Source organism: Manacus candei, unplaced genomic scaffold, assembly GCF_025592945.1.
Source record: "Manacus candei isolate 608988 ecotype Guabito, Panama unplaced genomic scaffold, ASM2559294v1 h1tg000050l, whole genome shotgun sequence".
NCBI classification, from domain to species: Eukaryota; Metazoa; Chordata; class Aves; order Passeriformes; family Pipridae; genus Manacus; species Manacus candei.
Window position 1 is genome coordinate 21,757,775 of NW_026138098.1, and position 26,720 is coordinate 21,784,494.

At 39.5% G+C, this 26,720-nt stretch overlaps 1 protein-coding gene across 5 annotated transcripts in view; it reads right to left on the minus strand.

Moving 5' to 3' along the window:
• The window catches only part of NDST2 (N-deacetylase and N-sulfotransferase 2), a 127,426-nt gene that overhangs the window by 79,714 nt on the left and 20,992 nt on the right, over positions 1 to 26,720 (minus strand). The window contains exon 1 of one of the 5 annotated variants that reach the window (XM_051800879.1): positions 12,831 to 13,546. The exons of 1 other annotated variant lie outside the window; for it this stretch is intronic. The gene's annotated coding sequence lies outside the window, so the exon portion shown is untranslated. Of the gene's footprint in view, positions 1 to 5,272; positions 5,365 to 5,526; positions 5,670 to 12,830; positions 13,547 to 26,720 lie in introns of those variants that run through there. 3 more of the 5 variants (XM_051800880.1, XM_051800876.1, XM_051800878.1) reach the window with 3 other exon arrangements.

Below are 26,720 nucleotides of genomic sequence, written 5' to 3' on the forward strand. Positions count from 1 at the left end.
CAGCCACAGTGTTTTGTTTTCCTCCTTCTCCCTAGGTTAATAAGAGTATTACTTTGACGTGCCTCTGGTCATAAGCTCCTGAAAGAAAGAGGAGGCTCAGCCATATGCCACTGCTCAGTCTGGTACACATTATTGTACCTGTTAAGCAGAAAGGCTAAAACAAGGACTAGGAAGACCACAGTATTCCAGAGGAAAGGATAAAACCAGTGCACATCCAGAGGAGCAAAGATGTCTTCCCCAACACAACATTACATACAACCCTGCACAAAGAATGTTGCAAAACCAGGTACAGGAAACAAATACTTCAGTCTTGAAGGATAATGGCAACAGACTTTACAGCTAATAAATTGGGTTAATTTATTCTCTGTAGATTACCACAGCTCAAGAACAAAACAATACCTTCCTAACCCTCAGGGGTAAATGCAAGTCAATATTAGAATCACAGAATCATTTAGGCTGGAAAAGACCTTTAAGATCATTGAGTCCAACTTCCTATCACAGCACCTAATGCTGTCAGGTCCACACTAAACATGTCCCTAAGTGCCACATCCATGCATCTTTTAAACACTTCCACAGACAGTGATTCCACTACTTCCCCGGGGCAGCCTGTTCCCACGCTTGACAATCCTTTCAGAGAAGAAATTTTTCCTAATATCCAATCTAAACCTCCCTGGAAACAACTGAAGGCCATTTCCTCTTGTCCTATTGCTTGGTACTTGGGAAAAGAGAGCAACACCCACCTTGCTGCAACCTCCTTTCAGGTAGTTGTAGAGAGTGATGAGGTCTCCCCTGAGCCTCTTTTTCTCCAGGCTAAACAACCTCAGCTCCCTCAGTCACTCCTCCTAAGACTTGTGATCCAGACCCTTCGCCAGGATGCATGCAAAAGTTACAGGAGGTTACATTATGATAAGCAGTGTATTCATACACACCTACTTTTGGACACCTTTCCATAATTTGACAATATAGTATGTAAGGGGAGAAAACTTGACACTTCTACCGGAAGAAAATTTGCTTCTTTTTTTCATAAAATATCTCTGCTATAGAACTTCTTAGCACTTGCAGACCACACAGGTCTACAGGCTCTCCTGAAACCAGAAAATAAAAAAGTACCTTTGCCATTCATACTACAGAGATAAAAGATATCTCAAACTGAGTGCATTTGTTTAAGGTCACATCCTCCTGGCATCTTTTCATATCCATGATCCAGAGCAAGAAACCTACATACTTTAAACAACTGAAGCAACTATTAGATAAAATATGGAAATGGGAAGATGAGACTAGAAGCAACCTTCTTTACTGTATAAATCCCTTCACCATAAATCAAGAAAAAACATATCTTGCTCAAGATTATAAAATATCCATACTGTCTGTGAAGATCAACTGCCAATGCAGAGTGTCAAAAACAATTTCCAAGTTAGGGCACAATGGCAACTGCTGATGGCATTTTGTTGGTTCTCATCTGAATGTAGGGCCAAGCACCTCTGCCAATCCAGTTAATGTTTTCTGACTTCCAGTATGTTCTAGGAGTCAAACTCCTGAACAAGACTGAATCACAACAGCACTTGGAAGAGCTCTCTCTAATGTGCCCTCCTACTTCTGCCATGGTGTGTCTGCTGTGAAAAATGTTAACTTTTATTTAAAACAAATACTAGTTTCAAATATCCCTTCCTCTGCTTCTCTTCTATCCTTTTGCTCTACTGATAGAATAAAAATCCAGTATCACAGCTGGGGAAGAGCAAAAGACAACCAGACTGGGTGGAGTGGGATGTACTGCAGCAGTGCTACAGCTCTGGAACAAGACTAAAGGAGAAGATTTCACACGAACAAATCTGAAAGAGCCAGTAGCTAGCCTTGAGACACACACTATGCAAATCCACACAAACATGAGGGGTATTTCTCATGTTGCACTCAAATTTGACTCCATCCCACACCATTTTGCTATTCCGAGTCTTGACAGCAAACTGACATCAACACTTATTCAGAAATCCAAGGTTAGAGAAAATAGTATCTACGTTAAAGGGATTAATCCCACTTTTTGTCATGCCTCCTGTGCTATATTTTGCTTTTCAGTTTTTCATTTTGATTTTGTGCTCCAAATTTGGGTTATGGCAAGACAACAGGAACTCCAGTTGCTATGCATAAAGTAAACAAAATAAAGCTCAGCCCTGAGAAGTCAATGCTCTACATCTTTAGATAATGCAAGCATCAATACTATGTGCATGATGCTTAGGCATAAAAAAAAAATCAGGCAGAAAATCAGTCTCAAGACACTGACCAAGGCAGTTTTAAGTATGAAGTATGTCAGATGCAACAGAGCAATTCAGACATGGATTACATGCAAAAGCAAATGCACCAGTACCTGAAACTGTCACATTTTTTTTCTAGTCAAACCCTCACAACTATTCAGCAATTATTCAAATCTCTCCTTCCCTGATGAGCACTAATACTGCACATCTGAGTCTTTTAACTAGCAGCCACATGGTTTATGAAGCAGCCACCCTGCCTGGTGAGGAAAATGATCGCCTCTTGTGCTGACCTAGCACAGAAACACATTTCATCTCAGCTGGAAATTGTTCTTATACAACCAGTGCTCTCAATACACTAGAAAATAGTTTAGATACCTGATGATAGACATTTTAATGTTCTGACTGTGGATATGGCCATCAAAATTCCCACAGCATCTCATTCCTCACACACTTATTATGTTGATTTAATTACGTGCCTGTAATTCAGTTTACATTTTACAGGAGGCAAAAGGTAGAGAGATTCCAGTAAATGACACTTGAGATAAGAGAATGAGTTACCAGAGAGCACTATGCTCATTCTTCACATATGTACCAGCCTGTAATAAAGGGCTTAAAGATTCACTTGATCAGAACAGGCAGGAAGCCTTGGCAAAAGCTAAACGAAAATTAATTTTCTGGATTTTAAGCTTACAAAGGTAACTTGTGAGGTACAGATCAGTGAAGACCCATCTTTGTAAATCCATGGACAGACAGCTTCAGTCTGCTGCTCCGCTCAGGTTTTTTCCCCAGCTGCACTGAACAAAGCTTTGCCCGCCCTCAATGACTGGGACACCAGGCAGCAGGGACAGGAGTGGAGCTGAAGCAAATGAGGTCAGTTCCATGCTGCACTGCCTGGGAAAGCTCTGAACGGAAGTCCATGTGCTGATCACTGAGGAAAAGGTGAAATAAAACATCTAGCAAGCAGAAAGAGATTTAGAGATGGATCGTTCCCCAAAATCTAAATAGCAGCCATGAGGCTTTAGGGCAAGATAAAAAAACGACAAGCTCTGGCTACTGTTCAGATGAGAAAGGAGCAGGAGAAAAAGGAATCAAACAGCTTTGAATCTAAACCTAGTGGGACATGAATAATTTTCCCAAGAATAATTTAACTAAAGACCAGATGGAATGAAGCAGAGAAGCTACAAGATATGCCCTAATAACAACAATAAGTTTATTAAGTCAATGGCATTCTCCTCAGGGAAAACATAAAAATCAAAAGACCCCAATCAAGTAAAGGTCAATGTTGGTGAGGGGAAGAGGAGGCATTTCAGAGGGCAAGGTGAATTTATATATATATATGCATGTTAAAAACTGGAAAATTTTTTTTTCCAGAAGTTAAAACCTGTCATCAATACCCAGAAAAAATTTTGACAACCCTGAAAATTTTTAGCATAACAATCCTCACAGAGTGGGAGAGAAAGACTTGTGATTTTATCTCATGCAAACTCATAAGCAGGTAGGAGTACATTTTTTTCATAGAGAAGGTAATAGCTAAATCAAAAAACTCCAGCAGATTAATGGAATAAACAGAAACACACAGGCAAGCCTTGATGCTGATGCTGTTGCTGCTCACTCAAAATAACCATGTTAAAACAGATGTTTACTCTTTCTCCATCCCTTACAAATGGTAACATGAAGCTGAGTGCCTATTAGGAAGCTAATCCCAAACTACAGTATCACACTGTGTCCCAATGGACTTCTCCCCTCTTTTCCTCCCTGTATCACTTTCTCTCAACTCCATCTGACATGTGTGATGTATTTATGGTAAAAAGAAGCTGCTTCAGAGTGGTGTATTTTTGAAAATCTATTTTTTCCTACAGTACCCCAGCCAACCAAGTTCAAACCAGGAAATCAAAGTCCTGCATGTTATCGCATATTGTCTTGTACAACTGAAAGTCACAGGCAATTGAATCCTCTGTGCGTGCATCCCTCCTCGGAATCCCAAGCTCTGGGGGCAAAAACACTACTACAGTCTCTACAGTGCACTACCTAAGGAATTGGATGGTATATTCAGACATATTTCATAGGCATATATTTATTTTGGATGTACTGACATACACAAATGCCTTTCCAATGCAGGAATTAAAAATTCCCTTTTAACACACCAGTGGCCAAACAGTTAACATACTAGCATTTTGGAAGTGGCTTGCACAACAGAAAGAGCAATTGCACAGTAGGAAAACTCCAGCAGGGAGACAACAATCCAACAACAAACAGGACATAAAGCATTAAATGGCAAGTGAACCCTTGAGGGCCTAAGACAGATGCAAAAACTGTTGGTGGTAGTGTGGAAAGATGTATTTGGTTAGCAGGTTTAGGAATATGTGGAAGGTGTGGAAATATTTATTTATGCAAGGTGCTGAAAAGATGTATTGAAAGAAAGTTCACAGTCACTTATCAAGCACAGCTGTTGAAAAGCACCAGGACAAATTTCCACCTAAGATCTCAAACGAATTGAAATGCCACACACTAAAACATATCAACAGTATTATTTCCTGCGCTGGTACAGTTCTGACACAACAGGTTTTAACAGAAAGCTCACAAAAATATTTTCTCCTCTTTCAACAGGTCTATGTTCATGGAATGCTTCTAGTTGGAAAAAATGTCAGAATTTAAATTCTAAAGTCATAATGTTTACTAACTGTTACTTCCAGAAGCAAAATCCACACACACATTGAACAATGCCAGGTATTCACTTCTCCCAAATCACCACTATTAGGTGGTTATCAGTCAAAACAACCCCTGCTTTAAAATGGACAAGCTTAAGCCTTTCAGCATAAGCTGAAAATTCTCCTCGTGCACACTAAAACTATAGTTATCTTGCATTAAAATAAATCACAACAAAGAAATATTTTCTGTGTAACTTTACAGTGCTATTGTTTTGATTTTTCTGCTTTGTAGCTACATTCATTGCACTTCAGCAGTATCACATTTCAACTTGGGGCCTGTCAATATCACAGTTACACATATCTGTTATTCCAAAATACCTTACTCAGAAAGCTGTTTTGACACTGCACTACTGATACTGCACGTAGGCAGTTGGTGCACACGGCAACTCTTAGAACCCCACTAAACACAGCGTCCCCTGCTAACTTCAGCATAGCAGCCAGGAAACCAGGCAGGTCAGGCTGCAGCAAAAATTCCACTTCTGCTGTGACGTGGCACGAAGATGAAGGCTAAAAGAAGTATATACAAGGAACAGGTTATGCCAGAGCATATGTTGTATTCATTCATTTCTTACCTTTCCCTTTACATTGCAGAGGTTACATCACCCATTGAAACACAGTCATAAGCAGCAGTAAGTCTCATACACGAATCCTTCTTTCCCTGGGTGCTTTGGGGAAGCAAGAGCATGTACTCAAGTGAGCATTCATGCCTCAGTCAGCTTGAGGACAAGGCTCTGCACCGAAGTCCTTTAGACCTTCTCACAGCTGCTGATTTCATCCACGGAACTGAAAGAGCATCTCAGCAGGACACTGCCAGCCTCCTTTTCAGCTCCCACTCGCTGATTGCCAGTCTCTGGCAAGTGAAATGTCAAGAACCAGGCAGGGGCGGTGTTTGGAGAAGGAGGGATAAGAGATTCTCACCATCCATCAACCTCAAAACCTATTCAGCCGACAACTTGAATGGAACAGGCATTTCATTCTCCATGGTAACAAGAGATGGAAGGAGGTTGGGAAAAAAAAAAGAGAGAGCGTACAGACCCGGGAAAATCTGATGTTGAAGACGCAGGGAAAGTTGCAAACTTTGCAACTTCCCTTTGCTGTGCAAGTTGCATGCAGAAGAGGGGAAAGCCCTTTCCTTGCCTGCACAGTCTCCGAGACAAGCTGTCCCATGGTCATGATGGGATTCTTTCTGCGAGCAGCGTACTGACGTGGGGGGAGGAAGTCCCTTATTCTGCACCAGTCCTCCCCAGAAGAAAGATAAATGCCTTCTGAACACTGGGAATTAGGGAAAACTGCAGATTATTGCCCCACAGAAAACAGAACTGTCTGAAAGGGAAAAGATACTGTCATTGCCTGTACAGTATTTCTTGTCTACAGATCAAAGCCACTGATGCCAACTCAGTCTGTGCCAGCGCTGACCACAAACTGGAGTGGAGAATCAGCATCACTTTCTTTGTCTGCTTTGCATCTTACATGGAAGAAAATGTTTGTTACTTCTGTCGTGCCAAACCCCTTGGAGGCACAGATAAAAACAAGGTATTCCTTCTTTTCTGAGGCACACCAAAATGAAGCAGGGGAGTAGCTAGATTTAAAATTCGGGTAGCACCTTTGCTAAGCTCATGGGATCTCATGGTAAGTCAGTTCTTATTAACATTTTAGGCCTGGCCATCTTCTGAACTTTTTTCCCTGCTATTTTACATTCATAACTTGAGCTGCCACAGCCAGAATGTGCACAACAGGGAAATTACATTTGGATTCATGCACGTTTGTGTTCCAAGCCGGCCCCATGCAGCTACTGAAAAGAGTCTCTGGCTAAAGCACTTATGGAAGATAACCAAACAAAGGACTGAAAAGCTCTGTAAATCCTGGCTGCTGCCATCTTATTTTTTTCTCAGTTCTTTACACTGATTCTTTCCTGAAGAACACATTTAAATCTCTCTCCCCCACCCAAACCCACCATCTTACAATTTGGAGTTTGTTCTCACTTTTGTATTGCATATGGGACATGTAGCTGTGTGGTACTTTTTTTATAACCTATACTATTATCTTAGCATTTTGTTACAGGTAAGATATAAATCTTTATTTATCATTCAGGACATTGCAGCCCATAAGGCATGTTAATACACATCCCTGTCCACTGAACTTCATCCTTTATCCACCACCAATCATTTCAAAGCCATGTGAATACAGTCTCGCTTTTGAAAAATACTTTCATCCTCTGAGAAATGTTTAATCTTTTCCTTTGTCTTCCAAGACTCTGACTCTTGGAAAAACCAAAAGGGAACCTCAGAGGGAACAATCCTACAGTCACTTTACTTCTGCAGCCACTTGCTACTGTTCTGCAACTTATCTTCCTGAGACAGTCTTTTACTTAGGTAAAGGGGGGCATATTTACCTTTTGAAATGTACCTCCGGTGTATGGTTTAGAAATATTTTCCCTTTTTTCCTAAAGAATTTAACAAGAAAATGAGAAACAAGACTGGTCCATTCTCTTTATCCCAGCCAAAGCCAACTAAAGTGGGAGTGACACACCTCAGTTAGAAGATGTCAGAGCCTCCTACAAGTCTACATAAGCAAATAAACGCTGTTGAATGCACCTGCATGATCAGATGAATTCATTTCTTTTCAGTTAGTTTTGAAGATATTTCAGAATTCCAAGGAGATATTTCCATCCCTTTTAAAATATATTCTACCCACATCTATTAAGATGAGGGTATTTAACATAAAAAGCTTTTTATGTTCCTTTCATAGAACAATCTCAGACTACTTTGTTATTTTGCTTTGTTACAGGAGCACAAAAAGGAAAGAAGGTCTTTTTGCCACTTGTCACAAAGCAGAGTCATCTTCCCTGCACTTACTGTTCACTCAGTTTCACCTTGATCCTCTTGAAGGTTTGAAAGCATTGTTGTTTATCTGCAGCTCAGGGAAGGGATTTTCTTTCTCTCTGAAGTTGATTCTAACGTACTTCAAAGACTCGCTGTCTATTAACATCATCCACTTGTCTTCCTGTGATCCAAAAACTGTACCTTTAGAAATGGAGAGCTTTCCCAAATCTGTTCTAGCAGCATGCTTTAGGCAAGGAGGAATACACTGACAATATTACCAATATTGAGAAATGTGGAAAAGCAGCCCAAGAGGAGAGAGCTGTACCAGCCACACCCTACTGTGTGTTCTCCTACAGCCACCAGAAAGGGAAAGTGGATGTGTCTCACCAACAAGATACACAGAGAAACAATTTTTGGAAACAACTCTACTACGAATTGCCTAAAACCAGCATCTCAAAAGGCACCCTACCAAGCAGTACTGAAGTGAGGAGTGAAGTGTGCCCACACAAAATCAAGGTCTTATCCAGCTTCCCAAAACAGAATAATAAACAGTACAGTACAGCCAAGATTCAAAAGGACTGCCCACCATGTGTGCCTGTCAGGCAATAATAAAAGCTGGAATACATCAATAGCTTCAGGCTGGCTGAGAACAAAGCTGACTTGGGTTCTGATCAAGTTTGGTGGTCTCCACATAGCTCTTGCATTACAAAAACTACCATGTCAACTGGCAGCAACTTTACAGAGAAGTGAATCAGTGGTGAACTTCACTAGGACAGCATTGGCAGTGACACATCATAGCATCCTGAACTGCACCTGCTCGGGTAACAAATACATCTTCTGCTCTCACAGCTGTGAATCCAGAACTAAATTCCCCTTTTTCAAACAGATGCCTGCTCTGAAAACTTTGCCATGCCTACCAAGAACATTAACATGTGAAGTAACTTTACTGTAACACAGAATCCCACAGAATGGGCAAGGTTGGGAAGGGACCACAGTAGGTCATCTGGTCCAACTTCCCTGCTAAACCAGGGTCATCCTACAGCATATTGCACAGGATTGCATCCAGATGGTCCCGGGATATTTCGAGTGAGAGAGATTCCACAACCCCTCTGGGCAATCTGCTCCAGTCTGCAGTCACCCATACAGTAAAGCTCTTCCTCATATTCAGGTGGTACTTCCTGTGCATTAGTTTCTGCCTGCTGCATCTCATCCTATTGCTTGGCAGCATGGAGAAGAGCCTGGCTCCATCCTCTTGGCACCTTCCCTTCAGATACTGACAGACATTGATGAGGTCCTCTTCCAGTTGTCTCTTCTCGAGGCTGAACAAACCCAGCTCCCTCAGCCTTTCCTCATAAGAGATGCTCCAGTCCCTTAATTAATCTTCAGAGTCCTCCACTGGACCTGCTCCAGGAGCTCCCTGTCTGTCTTGTACTGGGAAGTCCATATCTGGACACAACACTACAGATGCACCTCACTAAGGGCTGAGTAGAGGGGCATGATCACCTCCTTCAGTCTACTGGCAATGCTCTTCCTAATTCGCCCCTGCATACCAGGTGACATGATTTAGCAGTAGAATGCTTTTTACAGCTATTCCCTCAATACTACATTAAATAGGAAAATGAGTAATCCCGTTCTACATTAGAAAGGAAAATAAAATTTAGCAAATATATCGTGTTTTGAGTTAAGTATTCATCCACTGACCAACACAGCAGAGAATTTAGAATGCCCAAGAGAAGATGACTTGAATTGTGTTTTAATACAACAGAGAGATACCTCAGCCCTAGACTGACTCACCTGACACATAAAAATGGCAGAGAGGAAATTCTCTCCTGTTCCTGCTCACAACCTTGAGGAGAGCTCAATCAGTCAGATACCCTGTATCCACATGTACTCACAGAGACTGAGAACATGTCATAAATCAATCTTTCTTTTAAAGAAGAAATTTTTATTTCTGGGATTAAACAGAACATTAACCATCTAAGGAATAAACACCCATTTTTATTTCAGGTCACAAAGCACTCACCATCACTGAAATAATTTATGCAGTTGTTAGGTTAACAGCTTTGAAGTTCCAGTTAATGTCAAAAGTTCATCTGCTCTGGGAAAGGAACACGTACTTTTTGGTGTGCCATTCCCAATTTCATCCCAGCTTAACAAAAGACAATTTCTAGAGAACATGCCAAAAGAAGTACAAATTTACATGTATGAGAATCACGGGATAAAACTCCTGTTTTGCCTGGTTGAAATGCAGAAGTGAAAAAGAACAAGCAAAAAAGACAGATACTGAATGGTAAAGATTAAGAGGACAAAACAGTAAAACTACTGCATATGAATTTTTCAAAGCATATATTAAAATGGTTTCTGGGAATAAAAAAGGCTAAAAACATGATTAGAAAGCACACAAAAATCAACCAGAACTAAAAAAATTCTGAGGACAACATTTTGGAAAGCCAAAGCATCTTGATTTAAATTGACAACCATGGCTGAAATATCTCTGAGCTATCCTCAATACAAGTAATTTCAAGGTAAGAATGAATATGGACAGAGTACACAGCCTGAGCTGACCTGATGACATGATGTCTGTGTCATCAGTAAAGAACACACCTTGCTACTGAATTACCAGTCATTTCCTATTGTAGACACACCACCCCAAAATGGGAGGGGTAGACTTCATGCATGCAATTTTATCAAAACATATTTCTCTAATAAGTGAAATTATACTAACCCAATAGCTTCATAATTTCAAGTGTGCTGCAAAATTAATCCAAGGGAAGACTTTAATAAAAAGCTCTTCAAAACAATCAGCATTATTTATTCAGACCATTCCCATAAGGTTAAAGATTGAAATTTTAACATACTTGAGGTTAATTCTTTTTTGATTTTTAATTAGTCAGAGTGTTTTTAAAACTGTTCATAAAATAGGAACTCACATTCAACATCATCCATTAAACCATCTCCACTACTTTAGAAACCAAAAGAATAAATGCAAAATCCTTTGCATTACAAGAGTTTCATGTTTCATAAGAGACAGAGCACAAATGATTGCAAGACTCCTAAAAATTTGTTTGGCTAATGCTACCTCAAACAACATACAATGTCACCTCAACCTGCTATCCGAGAATTTGCAATACCACTAAACATTAATGACACATGGAGAGGTAAAAGCTATCAACCAGGGAATGAACAGCTTTTAAAATAGCATTGGAGGGATATGTTTTGAACTCTGAAATGCTGTATCTGCAGTAAGGGTTTTCAGTATTTCACATGCAAACATTTTCATGCAAATAAATACATGTTCCTCTAAACTGAAAGAGCTTACAAGGGCACAATTAGCTGTTTTCATTGAGTATAAATCAGACAGCTGCCTGTAATTGGAACCAGGAGCAAAAGACGTATAAGAGATGCTTTCTTCTTTGCAGATGTTTTTCCAAGATTTAAGGGAAAGTTCTACTTCAAGAAATTAATATAATACTATCTAAATCTACATGGTCTATGGCTTTAATGGGTAAATTTACATGTGAATAGTTGGTTTCAGTTTTGGTTGGTTTTTTCTTTTCGTTCCCGATTTCCTCTAGGATTTTACCTATTTCGTATAAGATTAAAACGGCTACAAAGAATCTGCACGCCAAATTAAGCACACAATACCTCTGCAAATAAAGCTATCTTTTAACAAGAAGTAGGGGGGTCAGTGCAAATGAATCAGCACTAACTGCTATCACTAATGGTGCAGAGAAGAAAAATAAAACCGCTACCCTTTCATTCTAAGGAGGATCAGAAAAGGCTGCAAATTTTAACCTGTGAGTTTTACAGATGAAGAAATTAAATACAAATTTCACATGACAGAGGCATGTTTAAATGTCTGTTTCTGTCTACATTTATAATGCTACTGAAATACAAGTGATGTCCAACACATGCTTGGGACACAGGACAGTACTTATGGCACAGCACTAGGCTACGCCTTAAAAGTCCATCAGTGTAAATAATGCAAAACCAATGGGTTTTTTGGGTGGGGGGCAGTGAGGGAGTGGAGAGAACACATCCTAACTAGTCTTATTTTCCACTAAGTCAGCATTTCGACAAATATCTATAAATAAACTTGTCTTTTAAGAAGAAACTGATTTAATTTAATTCTATACCATTCTACAAATAAGAGTGTTTAGAATAGATGACACAATACTCTTCAGCCTTTCTGCTACAACTAACTGCTCCCATGATTTCTAAACCACTTTCCTGTTTTACATGATGATTCCTGCTGGTACAAAAGAGGGAAACTTCCCCTTCATTCAGGTAAACAGACAACCAGAATCAAAACACTTTTCAACATGCCACCTGACCAAAACATCGCAGATAAAGAAGAACCATAAATTACATATTTTATGCACTCCACTCCCAAGATACCAAAATGACAAAAGAACCAGCTGAGGTACCAATGCAGATGTGACCTAAGACACCTCAGGCACAGATAACCAAGTAACTTCTGCAACTTATAAAGCATCACAAGCTCCCAGCTGCTGCCTTCTCTTCCCCAGTGTAATAAAATGTAACACACATTCAGTTTACAGTATGATGCCATATTTTGGCTGGAAGGCATAAGAGATATGAATTTAACAATGTGTTAAATTGGAGTGTAGCACCTGTGTCTTACTACCAGCCTGCTTGATTTCCCCAGGGCTGGAGGATGTGTCTGTCACCTGGAGACGGGCAGCACAGGCTGACTTACTCTTCCTCGGCAGAACAACCTGGGTAAAGGTCTCAAACTGGATGCAGATCCTGGACATTGTGGTGGGGGGAGGGGGAAAGCATGCTTTGAATCATAGAATTATTTTGGTTGTAGAAGACCTTTAAGATCCAATCCAACCATTAACTGTCAAGTCCACCACTAAACCAAGTGGTAGACTTGGCATCCCTAAGTGCCATATTTAGACATCTTTTAAATACCTCCAGGGATGGTGACTCAACCAGAATGCTACCAAATGCTTCAGAGAAAAAGGTTAGTCACTGAATGAAAACATTTGACATAATTTACAAGCATTTCTCACATGCTCTCCTCTGACCTGTCTGTGCCGATATAAGAATGGTGGGCCTGCTTCAAGTGACAGCACCACAGGAAGAAGCATCAACACCAACTACAAAAGAACACATTAGAGAAGCTCATGTCTCCTACAAAGTGCTTTAAAACAACTCCCTCTGTTGCAGCATGGACTCTAATCAAATGCCCATATTCTCTGAAGGTATCTTACTAACAAACACAAATAATATGATGTGTAATGAAAGGGAATAAAGCCTTGTTTCCAGAAAATAAAGTAAGATAGCTGATTTTACCAGAGGGGGGAAAAAAAAAAAGGTTGAAGCTCTCACTAATGGCTTTGTAAGTGTATGATTTCTAATGCTAAAAGCTTCCTGCACTTAGGTTATGAATTTGGAAGGAAGAAATTATGAAACAAGAGTATGTTACACATTTTCTCACAGGCATGTTAACTTCTACATCTCCTGTGAAGATAATCTGTACATTGTAGTTTTCTGCATTTTGAAATTTCATCACCTTTTGGAGCAGCAAGAAAGGAGATGTTGCTGAAAACATATTATCTAGGCTGACCTTGTGCTCACTGCTTCCCCACACAAATAAATGCCAAAATACCAAACCAAACCTTTCCTCTCTGACCTCCAAGTACTACTAAATATTCTGTGACTGCTTGAAAAAATCTCCTGTATTCCCATACCCTCAAACCACTCCTCTGTAAAACAGTTAATCTTGAAAATACAATGCTGTCACCTTCCTCTTGCAGGTTTCTGCCATTGCTGTCACTATGGAAACAATCAGAACATCAAATATGTCAGTAAGCATGATTTATAAAATACAAAAGTGCCAAAGGTAGAGACTCTACATAAAAAAACAATCAAGACAAAATTAGCTTTTTAGCATGGAAACATTGGCTTTAAAGATTTTCAAGTTCATATGAATTCCCAGGGCAATGCTGCAGTGAGCTATGGCCAAGGAGAAAGCTGCCAATGCAGCATCATGCATGAAGTCACACAGCCAAAGGCTGCAACTAACTGCCAGGACAAGGGGGTTGTAATCTTCCCTTTTCCATCCATTTAAAACACAAAAATCAGACAGTAGAGAAAAGTCAGTATCACCAAAACATTACACCAACATAAGAAATATGATAGGACATACAGACATTTGTTTCTCAGAGATTTAGAAATAAATTAGAGAAGACCCTTTCAGCTTGTTTTGCCTGTATCTCAATAGCACATTCAGTCATGTTCCCCTCTGTTCATCATCTCCAATCACATTCGCATCAGAAGCAAAGGCAAAGCCAATTATTCATAGCTTCCCAACCAAAGAAAGATTTAAAGCAGTTCTTAGAGAAACATCAGCTACAGAGCCTGGCTGGATAGCTACTCTGTTGTGTTGTGGCGTCAGCAGCGCGAAAGCAGAGCGTTTATTATCGCTGTAAGATGGGGTTCATCTAAGCCCTGTATGTGCAGAAGAAGCAGTTTTCCCCCGCTCCCAAAGCTCAGCACATACTTCACTTTGACATGTTGACTCAATTACAGCACACGGTAGCCTCAAGGGAACAAACACGGCTTTTTGAGACAACTCCCTCTCCGCCACACAAACATTCTCTCTGTGCTTATTTAGAAGCTTCTTCCAGGGAATGTTTTGCCTTTCATCATCACATTACTCTCTCCTCTCTCCTCACCACGTTCTAGTGATGCATTTACCCACTTCATGTTGCTGCTTTTCCTCACCTGTAATGTCTTGGAAAGTAAGCAACTATTCTACCTCAAATTTAGTTACTTAAGTTACACTACAGACAGCAAAAGCGAGGGGGACCTCTTCTTATGCCAAGATAGAACATTTCAGCTCAAGAAAAAAAACCAAGAAAACAGCTCAAACACAAGTCTGATCCCCTTCCACAAAAAGTATGTTCCAGAAATGGAGTGAATTTTGATGCACTGTTTCCCTGGTAATTAATTATATTAGTTCACAATATCAAGGAAACTATATGATAGTACAGAAGACAATTAAGAGCTGGAGTTTACCTTACTTGAAATAAGCCATTCCACCACTTTTGAAAAGTTTCAATAAATCCTAAATTAAAATGTTCATGGAAATAACAGTTTTTAGAACTTGACTCACATATTGTACTGAGTTTGTATATTTTTCTATCTAGCTCTTTTTTTCTCCTCTTTTCAGTCATGTATGCCCAGGCCCGCTAACTCCCATTCACATCTCAGAAATAAGCATGGCCATGAGTTCCACAAATAAATTTGGGTATAATAAAAAGTACCTCCTGTTAATAATTTAGGTTTGCTTCTGCTCAGCTCCTCTGAATAACTTTTTGTTCTTGCATAAAGAAATGAAAAAAAGGAAAGTTTAAATTACCTAATGCATTCAATACTCCCAAAATATATTACTTCAGATTTGTTATGTCTTAAAAAAAGTTTCAATTTTTTAAACTTTGAATCATATTTACATGGTATTTCTCATTTGTGTATGTAGTTCTCTGCCCCTCTCTTTTTCTTGTATCCTTTCTTACTCTTTAAAGTGACTACAAAATACTGCACGTCAAAGTGTTTTCAGTATTATCATCTATTGTGCATTTCTAAATCACAAATTTTAGTGCATTTCTAGTACAATTCTAAGACCATAATTAGGTTACTCTAATCAGGCGGATGCTAATTACAATGTCACCTCTAGCAAAGTCTGCTCTTAGGACTCTGAACAACCACCAAAGTTGGTGCCACAACACTGAGGTGAGAAAATTTAAGTGATAAACATGAAGAACTTTTGCATTTACTGTATTACTTCTGCAGAATCAAATATGTCGCTGTAGTCAATAGAGGAGATCATTACAAAATCCCTTGACACACATGAAGGGAGTTTTTATTCTTTGAGCACTTGGAAAGAAAGCCAAACACACAGCAAACTTGGGTTAAATTTTTTTCTGAATAAGAAGTCTACAGCATGATTTAAGGTACTTGAGCTTACTGCATACTGACTTCCTCTTTTCTCAATGCATTTATGCAAACAAGTCTTCAGCAGTCAACACACTGAAACTCTCCTACCCTCTGTGTGCCTTAAGAAAACAAAGTGCAAGGCAGAAAAACTGTTTCAACATTTCCTTGTGATGGTGGACATATCAAAAATGAAAACTGATTTTATCAGACAGCAAAATGAGCGCTTCATATTAATGGAGAAAAGTACCCCGAGAGGGTCCTTAACCTCACTACAAATACCATACTCTGTATGCTTGATGTGACAACCAGTACTACTGTAGAAATAGAGGAGTTTCATTATCTGTGATTCCATTGAAAAATACAGAATTATGGGTCTTGCTTATAAAAGGGGATACAAAGGAAGCCATGATAGAATTGAAGGGGAGAAGGCAATTCTGTTTAATGGAAAAATGTACCTGGAGTCTGAAACACATACACATTTAATCTCCTTGGGCTGTTCTTTTTTAGTATAGTTCTGGTTTAGCATAACCAGAAAATAAAATTGTGTCCATTACCCCTTCCCTTCTTTGCTTATCTGATTAGTGAACTGAATATCACCTTCTTACTCTGCGTTCTTGGAGTTTATTTTTAATAGCTTAATGACAACAGAAAAGCCACAACATTGAGTAGCAAACACTTGCTATTTTCTTTGCCTTTCATGCCTTGCCTAACAGCACCCTGAACTAAAAGATACATTTCATACACCTGCCCAAGATTCACAGACAGAAAAAAGAGAACAAGGCACTCCATGCAGTATAATCAAGCCACAAACATGCAGAGTGAACTTGCTCCGATATCCTGATACTTTATAACAGAGCAACAAGAAGGCAAATCAGCTTTAGAAAACCTATTTATTTTGGAAACTGACAGTGATTCTCAGTCATCTAACAGTCATCTTCAAAGAAAATAAACAAAATTCAAAGCATCCTACTGATTCTGGACGAACCAGTGCTGTTCAGGAGCCAGCACTTAATACTGCACATCCAAACATGGCTCTATTGGAGTCCACCAGGCTCTTCAGAGGAATCACACACTACCAGAACAACAGCCAAAATAAACACATAAGCCCACGTCCCCATTCTACACAGTACACCCCTGTAATTTCAAATATCCCTTCACATTAACATAAGATAACCTGTTTGGTAAAAATGTCAAGTAACAAAAAAGACAGGATAACGAAATTTATCGCGCAGCAAATACATTAATTCTATGAATTAACTGCATTGATAACATTTGTGCCCTTTTTCTTTGGCATAAAGTAGCTACCCTGCAGAGCAAACAGAATCTTTAAAACCAAATGAAGTTTGCCATCCATTCAGACAAAGAATAAGATGACAATCATGTGGCATACATTTATCATATGTTTAATCCAGGCCAGGAAACTGGAGCTCGTCAGCAATAAGCACAGTGTAAGAAGTTAGACAAAACAAAAGGAAACACCTGAAAACATGATTGTTGGCAAGGAGCTATTCCCAAGGAAGGACTGAGGAAGGACAGCATCTCACAACAATTTTTCACACCCAACACACATTCAAAGCTACTACTTTGTGGATCTTCTTGCTCTTCCTAGTTCATGGGAAATTTCATCTCTGCCAGACAAATCAAGGGAAACTGAACTGCAAATTCCATTAACTTGAACTCTGAAACAGCAGCTCAGCTACTGTGAGTCACTGAGAACAATCCTGCCAGCTTGAGAGACACCAAATTCAATGCAATATCCACCCCAATATACTCTAGTCCACAAAAGCCAGAGTATCTGAAAGGAATCACACGGATGCTACTGCTCACTCGAGAGGGAGATGTCAGTCTGGTTGAAAAACATCCCTCAGCAGGAAGGGCCTGCTTCAGTTAGCTGCTAATAAGACAGCCCCATGTGCCCAAAGCTCCTCAGTAGAAGTGCATTCCATGTTTAAATCTGGTATTTCTAACATAGAGGTCCAAAACTTTGCCCTGCACCTGAATTTCTGGTTTGAGTGAGGATCTTAAAAGGGGGCTTAGAAAGTTTTCCTGCAGTAAACTCAAGTACTTACAATCACCTCCAAATCATCAGTTCCCTTGGTATGGAAAAGGAAGTATAACACGCAGCATGCTATAAGGGCTCCAAAGATCCCTCTACAGATTCCACGTGTATCAAAGAAGGTATTCAAGCCTTCCTGCATCACGAACCAAAGCACAAAGAGACAGATACCACAGAACAGCAGGGATGAGCAATCAGCTTCTTTCGAGATACGTAAAAAAATACATTGCTAAATCCAACGACATTTCAAATGAAGACATATTTTGTATCTTTGGTCTCATTGGGTTGTCTGATTAACACCTCTTTTGCACTATATTCTGCTTTTGTTAGAAGCATAAAGTTACCACATGTCTACAGTTCAGGCAGTTGCATGGATATGGCAGAAGGCACACAGTAACTCATATAAAAGGGTGAGAGAAATGACAAGAGGAAAGAAGCAACTTAATGCAGATCCCTTAAACTACATATTTTGTAAAAGCATCACATTTGGAAATAAAATCAAGGGAGTTTGTTTGGGATGAGGGGAGGGTTGCTTCTTTTTAAGGAATCCATGCCTTCCAGAGGACAAGCACAAAAACACACACATCCTCAGTAACTGCCCTAACAGTTTTCAACAGCGAAGATTTGCTTCCTTTTAGGGCCTTGTCTACAACAGCAAGTTTTAGAAGAAAAAACCCAAAATGCTATTTCCAATTCAGCTCAGTTGTACCACTGAGTCTCACATGACTTAGCCACTAATGGTAAAAAAACCAAAGATGCTTAGCCTCAAGAGTACCGTGGTAATTGCTAAACTCAACCTTATAGGAAATGATTATTCTCTACAACCCCCCAGATACAGAGAATTACTCTTTATGATTATTTAATAAAATTACAACTTCATAACTAACCTCTTCCAGGACAGATCCTTACATCTACCTGCCACCTCTTGCTATTAAACTTATTCCTTGTTTGCTAGCAAATCTTTCTGCATATTGTATTCCTCACGATTGCTCCTCACCACTTTCTGACAGAAGAAACATGACAAACACAACTGGAATCTCTAATTTGATGCATACTGTTGTTTCAAATGTCAGTCAGGAACAAACTCCTGACACACAGAACTAACTTTGGAGCTGTATGAAGTAGATTACTTAGTTCAGTGTCCTTACACTAAGAGATTAAGAGATTAAAAGTGTCTTTAGTCAGAAAGGTTTTTCTCATCAATGTTATAGAGCAACAGAATCACAGAACAAGATCTTGCTCTACCAGACAAAATTATCTATACACAAAACCAGGAAAAGAATCTTGCCTTGCCTTTCATGATGTCAAAGACATATCCTGAACTTTAGCAGGCTGATGGTTAATGCAGTCTCACAGAAACAGACCAATGTGGACATATTTCACATATACAATATCGCATATTTACTTTCATCTACCCCTCTTTAAAGTACTAATAATTTCCTATAAACAAAGTTTTGTTTATTTCCTGTAAACTAAGTTTGACCCTCCCCTCAGTCACTGCACCTTTGCGTGCCTTGCACACTCAATATTTCACTGACTGAAAAGTTATGCATACCTCTCAGCCATCCCTTCCCATGCAGTTTACAGGGTAGGAATGGTATTTTTGTCACCATGTTTTTAGGGTCTCAGAGATTTCTCTAGCTCTAAATTCAGATCTGTTCAAGAGATGAAACATGCCTACCTTTAAGGTTCTCTGGTCTGCAGTGCTGCAGAATGCCATACAATTCACACTGAACCAGAATCTAACAGTGCTTTGATGGCTGATGCTCATGATTTTATGAGCTAGTAGATTAGACTTTTTCCATTGCAAACCTAGATACAGTTTAAGGTGACAGGTTTGGCAAGTCTGAATTTATCAGTTCCTCTGAACATAAATCCGCATCAAAGAGGATGGAAGTTAAGCGCTCACCTTTCAGCAGTGCCTTTGTTCAGAAGCCAGCACACAGAGCAAAGTCAACAATGCCTGGCTCACAAGCACACCCTCCAGCTGGGGGGGCAGGGGGGAAAGGTAAAATGGGTCCAGATTAGAGATATACAGGAAAGAAAGATCAAAGAGTACTTAATTTTATACACATATGAAAAGCATTGCACGAGGGCTGTGCAAGCAACTGTTTTGTTCTAAACAGAAATCATTCAACAAGACAGTGCACACGCTACTGTGTCTCCTTAAAAACATGTTGAGTGAGGAAACCCATAACCTGGGTGTTATTAGCACCATGCTCTAACCAACTGAGCTGATCTCAGGGCTGTGTAGAGACCATGTACAGAAACTAAATGTAGCATCATAAAGTCACTGTCTCTCAGTTCTGTTTGAAAACTAAGGTTCAGGGGTTTTTGCTTTACAAAGGAGAACTTCCAAATCGGTACACTTTCCAAATTCTTCAAATAATCTCCTCAAATTAATTGCAGGGCTGCCTTCCAGCCTACAGGAATCACCCAGCAAATGCCAAGCTTAGCCAAGTCCCCCCTCTCACAAGTCAGCCACTTGGGCAGCGGCTCCATGTGATGGCTCCTCATTGTCTTTTCCTCTGCCACACCAGAGCCAAGCAGGCACCTGACATCAATCCAGACAAGAACCTGCTGAGAGGAGCAGTGAACCTGAACACATTTTACTATTTACCCTATCACGCCAGCCAAACAGAGCAGCTTAGGGCTGCTCTCCATCCTTTCAGATGCAGTCAAACTGACTTTCTGAATGGAATTTTAAGATGCACTTTGTTTTCATTGAGGAAAAATTCCCTGCTGCCTTCCTCTACACTGAAAAGGTTTTGATCCTGTTCATACCATCCCATCAATTGCAGGCTGGCCACACATAACATAAACAGTAACCTACAGTGTGGGAGCTCCCCCACCATCATTCACCTAGATGCAAACAGGAACAAACCAGTACAGCTAGATGTCTATATCTGGTATTAGTTTGCTCCCACTTATTTGTAGCTACAGCTTTTAAGTAGAATGTAGCAAGACACCATTCTTGAAAAACCACTCCCAAAGCTTATTCACCTTTCTTCTCCCTTTATACCTTTTTATATTGTTTGTCCAACTGTTCTTTTTTTAAACATTTTTTTCCAAAGGAAAGACAGCATCTAAGATTGGTATGCAATAATGTAGATTTGAATCGGCAGGAAGCATTAGAAAGGCAACATTAAAGAGCTGAAGAGAGGCTGCCAACTTGCCCTAATACCTCAATAGCAAACATGAATTAAATGAGTAAAAGAGACTTACTAAATTATTCAATCTATTTTCATTAGAAAGCTGACTCTTTGATGTTAGATTATTTCCTGAATCTTTCTACCAATCTTTTGTATTATATGTTTGTTCTCCCAATCTTTCCTTTGGGCAGACTATTCCATACTTTAATATATTTCATTATCTCATTCCCTTGTTTCTAGTTATGCCCCTTCTCACCTTACTACTTTAATTAGTTTCTATCTTTCAAGTATGTGCCTTTCAAATATTTGTGGACTCTTATCACATCTCTCAGCTACACTTCCAGTTATCACATAGCCAAGGCAGGCATGTTTGCTCGTCGGTCCCACGGTCTGTACTTATTTGCCATTTGTCCCTCCACTCTCTTCAGTTGTTTTACATCTGTCTAGAAACAAGATGCTTGGGCCTGTATAATTGACAAGTTAACTCTCACAGTTGTTCAAGAAGGAACTTCTCTTTAATTTTTGTAACCCAAAACCATACTAATTTTCTTCTTGGTACCATGACACATCTGTAAACTGATTTATCTGCTGCACAGGTATTCACTCCAGAGTCTTCTGATGCTTGAAAACACACTAGTGCTTCTCCAGTTTCACTCGTTCCCTGGAGCACACTCAAACACATTTCAGACTACACTTTTTTTTACTGAATTCTCCCCAGTGCCTCCCCGCAAATGGGAAATACTTTATCTCAATATTCTCTCATTTGTTCTACTAACTCCAGTTCTTCTCTGTTAGTGTCTTCATCTATATCTAATTAATTTCTAACATTCAGTATCTTTAGAAAGACCCATCCTGTAATAAAGGTGTTAAAACCACACATTTTTCAGTAAGACACAATGATACAACAACTTCACATGGCTAAATACAAAATTTTTCTGCACTACTGTGTTAACATTTCCATGACTTCCTGTTGAGAATTTCCTACTCTCAGCCTAAATTACCTAATGCAAAAGAAAAAGACCAGAACAGACAAACTGATGTATCTTAAGCCAGGTAGGATACACAGTTAAGCCAGTGGTACTGATGGAAGGCAGCAGCCATCCCCCTCCCTTCCCCACCCAGTAACCGGCTGCATGCTGCCTTTGTCATCCTGCCACTGCCTGTGCTGGGCCAAGTAGGTATTTTTCAGTTTTAGATTCAGGGCATTGTACGTCTGCACAAATACTTGTAATGGCACTGTGCACCAGACTGTGCAGGGACAGAGGAGTGGGGCTCTGGGAGAACTTACACCACTGAAAAATGTCCATGAGATCCTGGTCCCGAATTCCCATTTGTAAGCCCCACCTCAGCATAGGAAAGTAAGTCTGAAACCCTGTAAATTGGGAAGTCTGCAAAAACCCAAATACTTCTCAGGAACAGATGTAAGGAGAGTCCTTATGAGCATGTGAACAGTGAAGATTTCTGCATAGTCAGGGGACAAGATGAATTGAACACGAGGTAGATCTGTTAAGGAGCTGAATTCTTTCACGGATTAGAAAAAAACCCGATGAAGTAAAGGAATACAAGAACACATTGTTTATTGGAACTTTCTCAAAAGATTTGGTCGAGTCCTTCACAAAGGGCTACTCAAGTCACTGTGCAGGCAAGAAGAACAAAGTACCGTCACAAGCAGGGAACTGGCAAAGAGAAACCAAACAGGAATCACTGATCAGTTCTGAGCGTGGAAGAAGGGTATTTGTGGAGCTCTCAAAGATTAGCGTCTGTTTTCTTTCAGGTTGTTATTAAATAGTTCCAAAACAAAGCAAAAACTGAAATAAAATTTCAACTGAACACAACTTTGAGTGAAGTGGGTTGAATACATAAAATAACTTGGATTATTTCAGGAAACTCTAAAAGAGAGAGCTCTTGGGCAGTTTGAGGCCACAGCAACAAAAAAAAATGAGAAAGAAATAAAAAGTAGAAAGAGGAGGTCTTTAATTATGAGCTACAAATTACCTGCAGTTACTCTGTAAGAATTTATGTTGCGTGTCAGTGAAAACAGTCATTTGATCAGCATGGTAAAAAAAGTAAACAAGACATTCAGGAAAAAAAATATTAACATTAGATATATATTAACATTCTTTAACATAAACACACTAAAGGTGAAGCTCTATATTAAGAGAGACTGTAAATCCAGCTTGACTGAAACTAGATTTAGCAGAAAGAAAAATTCTCAAGAAAATGCAATGAAAAATATCAGGGCAAACAATACGCTTAAAACTGAAGGGAAAATATTCAGCAACTATTTCAGTACCCTTGAGATGACAGACAACAGGCTTGGAAGAATTCAGGTGCAATCAGTGATATCTGAAGCATTCCCAACACATCTGTCTGTTATCTCTGCTGGTATCTTCCAGGACAAAGCATCCAGAAGGTCCCTAGGCAATCCAGTCTACTGTTTAACTGCTTGTGGTGTTGGAAAGTATTTTCCTGAATTCTACTCTATTTATACAACTTAAGCCCTTTCCTTCTGAGCAATGTAAACATGGAGGATTTTTTTTCTCTCTTTGCAACACACTAGAAAATTTTAAAATTATTTTAACTTCTCGAGCCTCAATAATCCTGATTGTTCCATTATCTGCTTATAGGTCTCTTATTACTTTCTCTTGAGCTACTTCCAGTTGGTCCTCATCTTTCCTCAAACATGGTGTGTGAGCCTGAAAAGGCCCAAACATTTTAGGTCCCTTCGGATTATTACAAACATTAGCAGGTGGCACTGAGTTATTTACCAAGGAATCTACCTGTCCATCCACTTCCCCTCCATCTATCCCATATTAGCCATCCTCCGAACAGTCACTATCTGAACCCCCCCTTTCCCCTTCCCTTCTGTCTCACAGATCTAAACTTAGGCCTCCTCTTCCTCATAGCCATATCAAACCCAGCAGTAAAATCAATCTTATGTTCCGAGTGAGCTTCAAATTCAAAATATGCCCTAATTTATGCACTATGAGCAGTTGCACAAGTTATCTCCTATGAAGTGACACTACCCGTTATCCTCCCATAATTATACTAAGCAGGAACACCCTAAACACCCTTGTCACCACCCAGGAACACAACAGCTCATCTCGTCCTGGCCCCTCACAATAAATGGGGTACATCACCACAGCCACCAAAACAAACTGCACTTTACCTCAAGTAGCAACCATACATCCAGTAAAATTTAAAGTCAAGTTATTTAAAGTAGAAAGGAAGAATTAAGGGAGAAGGAAGCCACACATACCCATGTAATCCATTATCAGAGCAAAAGTTAGCAATAAATATGGAAATGGAAATATCTTTAGTTTCCACAAATGCAAAGGAGAGAGGCATTTATATATTTGGAGTATTTTTAACCTCCTTGTATTTCAGTGAAATGCATGTGCTTAAATCTCTTCAATCTTAAATCTCTTCTCTGAAACTCTCACTGATAATTACATAATTGTCCACTATGAAGATTCTATCACTTTCTCCAAAACAACTCATCACCAGGTACTAGAAACAGAACACTGTATTACACATGTCACTTCTCTGACTCGACATGGCACTGTCTTCTCCTTTTTTATTCTCATTAGTGCATTATGATGAAAAGTAAGCCAAAAAGGAGACTGGGTTTTATAACAAAATGATTCTGATATCAAAGAAACACAGTAATGAAATTACAGATGGAAATCTTTCTTTTTGGTATTCGTGCATGAACATACGACATCTGAAAGCCATCATACAGTATTTATGACAACACCTAAAAATTCACCTAGGGTTCAAAACAGGAAGCTGTTTTTTGTGACCAAATTGTCAAGAAAGCTTGACATAATTTGTTCCAACTATACTGTCATTGCTATTTACATTACAGCGCACACCAAAAGGCTTCAGCCGGGGTTAAGACTGTTATATGTCACATATCTACCCTAATAGGTACACAAGCACAAAACTGCCCTTTTTAAAAGGGCATGTAGTAATAGGACATAGGGGAATGACTTTAAACTGAAAGATCACAGGTTTAGTTTATATATTAGAAAGAAATTCTTCACTATGAGGGTAGAGAGGCACAGGAAGACATCATACAGAGAAGCTGTGGATGCTTCATCCTGGAAGTGTTCAAGACCAGGCTGGATGGGGCTTTTAGAAACCTAGGCTAGAGGGAGGTGTCCCCTCCCATGGCAGAGGGGCTGGAACTAGATGATCCTTCAGGTCCCTTCCAACCTAAGCTATTCTAAGAGTCTAACTGTATCTTTATCTAATCAGATTTCTGTATGCCTAACAAAAGACACATGCTGTATCACATACTTTTCAAAAGAAATGGAGACAGCACACAAGTAGAACAGAAGTATTATCCTAATTTGATGAAAACAGAACTGAGGCAGCAATGAAGTGAACGATCAAAATTCACATGAAAAGCAGAGCGAGGAGCCTAGGTCAAATTTTCTCATCCCAGTTACAGCATATAAATCACAAAACAATCCTCCTGAATTCCTTTCCCTTACCATCAGATAACACAGATGTATGATGCCTGCACCAAACACTCATTTACAGTAATACGGGGGCTGAACAACACGTAACAATTCTCCAAGAGAAAGCAAGAAATACTTTCGGTCTTTACCGCCCTGAATTTAGGAAGCCACTATCACTGTTTTCATTCTTCCTTCTGTCAGTTCATACCAAAGGCCTACACAGGCAGGGTTTAAGTGAACAGCTTATTTCACAACCAAAGCAAACTAAGAACTCAGCTACTGCAGTCCACCTCCAGCAGCCGATTGTCAAATGAGGAGAACTAAAAGGTTGCTTTAGTTACTCCACTCTTTAAAAAAAAAAAAAGTATCACGAAGTGCTACACTAGAACAGCTGGAAAAACTGCACCTTAAATTAGAGCATAGACTTTAGAAATAACAGAGTAACTGAAAAAACAGCAAACCTGTCACAGGCATTTTCATCTACCCTTGTAAAAAGCATCTACCAGGTAAGAGTAGCATCAGAAGTGAGTATATGTTTTTATAAAGAAAAGTAGAAATGCTGGAGGAAATGATGGAAAAGTGAATAGCTGAACCAGAAACTAGGTTAGAAAGGACATCTCCCTAGAGCCCTAACAAATCTATCACAAGACCCTAGGGAGATGGTAAAAAACAAGGGGCTTTTGTAGCAATGTTTGACACTCCTTTATGTGACACAGTGCATATATTTACCAAGAAGAGTAATGCAGCACACTGAAACTAAAAATACAATTGAATACTGAAAGAAGTTCAAAGACACGACAACATTTGATCAAAGACACACAAAGGTAACAGACCACAGAAAGGTACAAATGATGTGAGAAAAACTGATAAGAATATATTTCAAAGAACAGGGAAGAAGCCACAGAGAGAGAGCTGGCAGAAAATATCGTGCAGGTTACACTCGCAGTTTACTGAAAAGCCTAATGCAGCATTACAGCAAAGCACAATCTGCAACAAGCAAGCAAAAGAGTCAAGTACCAACAGGCATGGTGGGCACACAGGAAAAACATCTAACTGGGTACTTTTATGACCGATTTTGTTCATTTTATATTAATGATAGCTTTATAATCACTTTATGTTTGTATCCAGGCAACAGGACCAACCGTGCATGTAAGAGATCAGGATACTATTAATATATCTTTAAGCTGAGGCAGATGACAAATTTTTACAAAGGCAGTGAAGAATTCCAGGCCCTGTTGTTTCCTCCCCAAGTAGAAAAAAACCCAAACCATCCCATCCACATCCCAGTTTATATGCTCTGCT